The sequence below is a fragment of the Petromyzon marinus genome, chromosome 63 (genome assembly GCF_048934315.1).
Source record: "Petromyzon marinus isolate PM22_M1 ecotype Great Lakes invasive population chromosome 63, UKy_Petmar_22M1.pri1.0, whole genome shotgun sequence".
In the NCBI taxonomy this organism is placed as follows: domain Eukaryota; kingdom Metazoa; phylum Chordata; class Hyperoartia; order Petromyzontiformes; family Petromyzontidae; genus Petromyzon; species Petromyzon marinus.
The window spans coordinates 304,603-310,000 of NC_133729.1; the positions used below are offsets into that span (position 1 = coordinate 304,603).

At 47.5% G+C, this 5,398-nt stretch overlaps 1 long non-coding RNA gene across 2 annotated transcripts in view; it reads left to right on the plus strand.

Moving 5' to 3' along the window:
- The first annotated feature begins 2,480 nt into the window (after window positions 1-2,480).
- The window catches only part of LOC116957849 (uncharacterized), a 17,799-nt gene continuing 14,881 nt past the window's right edge, over window positions 2,481-5,398 (plus strand). The window contains exons 1-2 of one of the 2 annotated variants that reach the window (XR_012930122.1): window positions 2,481-3,993; window positions 4,494-5,398. The exon at window positions 4,494-5,398 is cut by the window's right edge and continues 685 nt beyond it. This is a non-coding gene — a long non-coding RNA (uncharacterized LOC116957849). The other variant, XR_004405258.2, reaches the window with a different exon arrangement.

Genomic DNA, 5,398 nt, shown 5'->3' on the forward strand with positions numbered 1-5,398 from the left:
GTAAGGGTCCCTTTACCTGGGGAGGTACGGTCTCCAGGCTAACGTGCCCTATCAATGAGACAACAGGCTCTCAACTCTCCGGCTAAGGGTTACCTAGATGAGGCTACACTGATCCGACCCAGCCAGGGTACGGGTGTCAACCACTGGCCCACTCCGTCCAGGCCCTTACAAGGACGTTGGGACCCCGGGGCTCCCAGGGTCTCACGACTGGCCCTCTCGGTCCAGGCCCTTAGAAGTCAGTGGGTCTGGAGGTTCCCAGGGTCCTCGGCTAGCTGGTCTTCAGGCTTCGGTCTACGGACTGACTGCCGGACTCATCCAGAGGTCCGGCTTTTATCCACCTCCCCAGGTGTGTCCGCCCCTGGCCACGCCTCCCTTCCAGAGAGTTCCAGTGGGGGGTCTCGGGGGATCCTAGAACACCCCGCAGCCCCCCTCCTATTGGGGGGGGGGTCTCGGGGGATCCCAGAACACCCCGCAGCCCCCCCTGCTTTGGAGCTGGGGAATGTAGCGACCCTCATGCCGGTCCAAGTTACTGCCCCTGGTGGGCCCTGTTTGCTACTGCAGGTAAGTACACGCAGCCCATTCACAGCGCTACACGGTAACTACACGTAGCCCATATTCTTAGTTTTTTCGGTAAAGTCACGTTGAAGAGAAACAACAAAATAACAAAATATATATAAAACAATAAAAAAATTCTCACGACGTTTCGACCATAACTCAAACGGTCATCATCAGGTGTGTCGGTTTGCATAAATTTATTTTGAAAACGGCATATTTATTTATATATATAAAAATAACGTTTGCGTCACGCGCAACGACACACCTGATGATGACCGTTTGAGTTATGGTCGAAACGTCGTGAGAATTTTTTATTGTTTTATATATATTTTGTTATTTTGTTGTTTCTCTTCAACGTGACTTTACCGAAAAAACTAAGAATATGAATTACTGCAGTCACGAAAGCTTTAAATCAAAATTTACACGTAGCCCGTTTACAGCACTACACTAGTATTATTAAATTGACATTACGACCAGTATTATTAAATTGACACTACGCTAGTATTATGAAATTGACACTCCGACTACTAGTATTATTAAGTTGACACTACGACTCGAAGTCGTATTATTATACCTAGGCAGTCTCTCGTTTTCTCCTTTGGCTGCCACTCAGTGTGCAGTCTCGCCCACACGCTGTCATAAATCCTTCGAGCGACGCCCCCTGCCCTGTCCTGTTCTCATCACGCGTGGCAGCTTTCACTTTCTCCAACGGCCAAACAAATTGCACCTCTCTCACCCTCCGTCTGTATGCTCTCTTATCCAGCAGTGGATCGATCGCGGCAGGCAATGATGATGATGACGTCACCGCGGAGGAGACACGAGAGCCCATGACGCAGAGAGAAAGAGAGACTGGGAGTGGTCCTCGGTGGCGGTGGTGGTGGGGGCGGTGGTGGGGGCGGTGGTGGTGGTGGCGGTGGTGGCGGTGGCGGTGGTGGTGGTGGTGGTGGCGGCGGTGGTGGCGGTGGTGGTGGTGGCGGGGGCGGTGGTGGTGGTGGTGGTGGCGGTGGTGGCGGTGGCGGTGGTGGTGGTGGTGGTGGTGGCGGCGGTGGTGGTGGCGGCGGCGGTGGTGGGGGCGGCGGTGGTGGTGGTGGTGGTGGCGGTGGTGGTGGGGGCGGTGGTGGTGATAAATCCGCGTCTGGATGCGCAGCCGCTGGGTCACGGCTCAACGTTCGGAGAAGACTCCCAATGAACGTTGCGGCAAGCTGCAAAAACAGAGTAACCGTCACCACAGCAACCGTCGCCACCGCACTCCTCGGCCGCAGCTGCGGTTGCAGATGTGGTGTTGAAGACGCGGTCCCAGGCGGAGCGGCAGCTGTTGGTGTAGGGGGCTCGGTCGCGCTCAGCGTAAAGCTGGCGTGGCGATGAGTCCATTGGGCCGATTACTTCGACTGGGAACTTTCAATCGACCACTCTGATTTAAGACCGACACATTTGGGGGAGGATTTCTCCACCAATATCTGGCGGTTGATGCCGGGTTTGTTGTGATCACCGGCGAAACGTTCACGGCTACTCGAATCGCTAATGTTGTCTCGCGTTGCACTCTCCAACACGCAAGCGGTGTGCTGTACAGGTAACGCATCGGCACGTTTTGTTTACGTGACGAACCTGCGTCGGGTGGTGGCGGGTTTTCACGACGCATTTATACTTAGACGATATAACCCAGCAACCTTTGTTATGGATACTTTGTTTTTGGTGGTAGAGTCCTTGCCCTACCCAGGTAAGGAGACCCCCAACTGAGCGATCTCTCTCAGAGGCGACTCTGCCTATCGCGAATGATAGCTTGACGAAGTGGCTCATGGTCTTGTGGAAATTTACAGCAGCCGAAACACCCCCAACGGATATTCTTAGTTTTTTCGGTAAAGTCACGTTGAAGAGAAACAACAAAATAACAAAATATATATAAAACAATAAAAAATTCTCATGGTCGAAACGTCGTGAGAATTTTTTATTGTTTTATATATATTTTGTTATTTTGTTGTTTCTCTTCAACGTGACTTTACCGAAAAAACTAAGAATATGAATTACTGCAGTCACGAAAGCTTTAAATCAAAACCCCCAACGGATCTTTCTAAAATGTGGCGGGGAAAACCGGAGCACCTGGAGAAAAATCCACACGACCACGGGGAGAGAGACACGCAAACTCTAAATATACAGCGGGCGTCGGGGTCCGGATCGAACCCACGACCTCCTGCGTACCAAGCAAGGTAGTCAACATCCCGCCACCGTGGCGCCTATCCTGTTTAAGAATCCCGCCCCCTGCCGAAGGAGGGAAACCACCAGATAAGTCACGCCCAGCGCCATGCGGCTGACGATGCTGACGATTTCACCGTGCACATCGCCTGTAACCTCCCGTCCAGCGGCACACGTGGGCAACAAAGGTGAGACCTTAACCGCCCCCCGCCCCGCCGCTCTGCACCAACCTGTTTTGGTAATTTCTGATGAGTCGAGCGATAAACAATGAACAATAATCGTCGGACTAGTGGATTATTTAAATAATCCGATAACGTAACGCCAAACAATATCTTCAATCAACCCGCATCACTCCTTTCTGGTGGTTCTAATCCACACAATGCTCGCGTAAATTAACCCAATCGACCGATGTTCGCTCGGCTACTATCGCAGCCGCATTCAAACTACGCAGCTTCAGTACTACCACGATGCGCCTGAAATATAATTAAGGATGGCCAATGATATCCGAGCACTAAAATCGCCTTACGACGCTCATCCACCACGCCAATCGCAAAGCAATTCAATCAAACGGCCATTGGACTCCGATCGTTAAAGCAGCCACTGCTATTCAGTGGCCTAAAATATGGCTCTAGGGTTTGTTGTTATAATTTATTTATGTAGTTTATTGTTACAAATTCGGTCACAGTCCCTATGATCACTGTTACATTGCATTTATGGCTTTTATTTTGGTGATTTCGAAAACGTTTTTTTGGTTTGGCCATGTTTGTGTTTATTGTAGTACGGAGTTAGACTGATGGCCTAAATCTTAGTTGTCTTGTGGTTGTTGTTGTTATTTGACTTGCATCCCACTGGGATTTTTGCACACAGCGTTGGTGTACGGTGCTATTTCAGGAATATTTTTATGTTTTTTTCCTGGATTTTCTGTTTGCAGTCACAAAGTCACTTTAAGATGTTTTCTTGTTCATGTTTTTTTGTTTTGTTGCGGTTGCACCCGATTCAAGAGCCGAATGGCTCACAGGGCTGTACCTAATGAAGGGAACTGTGAACTATGACGTGCACGGCTGTCCTGATGATGTCACAGCGCCCACACGAGGACCCGGAAGATCGGGAAAAAGCTCTTTTAGAGGAGAGCCTCACGCCGACAATGATGGTGCTGGTTGCAGTTGTTGTTGTTGTTGTAGTCGCTATAACACGAGCATTGAAACTGCCCAAGTAATAAAAACAAACATCCGAGTCAGATTTGGCACGGTACGTAAAATTCAGAAATTAATGTCTGGTACAAAAGATGTATTACCGAAGCTATCAACAGAAGCTGTGTACAGGATTAACTGCACGTGTGCTAAATGTTATGTTGGGCAAACAGGACGAATGATCAGCACGAGACTAAAATAACATCAGATAAATATTAAATTCTCCCAAATGCAACTGTCAGCAGTAGAAGAACACGCGTGCCAACAAGGACACTCCATTGATTTTGATAATGTTGAAGTTCTGTGTAAAACTCTCTACTACTGACCAAGACTAATTAGAGAATCTATCGAAATTTAAAGAAATAAAAATAATTGTAACCGTTCGGATAGCTACCGCCTTAGTGCTGCGTGGAAGCGAATAATCAAATAATACATTGTTTAAATGAATGCCTATGAAGAGCACCATACTTCAGTAGGGATTACCATTGGTACGGCTCACATAATGCGCATGCATCATGTACGTCGACTCAGTAATCCGCCCCCTCCCACTTTGCGCAGGAGCGCAGAAGCGTGGTCACCACATCTACGCCTCTATATAAGGAACACAACAGGTGGACTTCTCCACAATCTGGCTGTCGCCTGATGAAGCTGGTTGTTGTTACTGGCGAAACGTCGTGCTCAGATTGTAACTGTTGTGGCTTGGCTCTCCAACACACCGGTGTGCGGTACTAGTATACTACACTATACACTACACTATACACTACACTATACACTACACTATACACTACACTATACACTACTATACACTACACTATACACTACACTATACATTTCACTATACACTATACACTACTATACACTACACTATACATTACTATACACTACTATACACTACACTATACACTACTATACACTATACACTACACTATACACTACTACTATATACTACACTATACACTACACTATACACTACTATACACTACACTATACACTACTACTATATACTACACTATACACTACTATACACTACACTATACACTACTATACACTACACTATACACTAGTGCTGTACTAGTGACGAATTGGCCACGTTCTGTTGACGTGACAACCCTTACTAGTGGGCTGTGTCGGGTGGTGGCGGGTTTTAACGACACAACATTTATATATGTTTACGCGATCTAACCCAAACAAAAACTCTATTATGGAAAACAAATAATAGTTGGTCATAAAAAATAAATTGACTGGCGTTTCATTGTTCCTCTGCTTTTACTGATAAACCGAATCACTTGGGGGCACATTAGCCCACGTGATAGGACGACTTGATTTAATTGGCTCTGTCGGGTAGTTGGAGGACCTCTAATTCGTTACAAATTGACATTTTGCACTGCACGGTCAGTGGTGCCAATTGCTATTTTAGTATGTTTTTTCCAGTTGTGTGCTCTTATATGTGTGGGTGTGTGTCC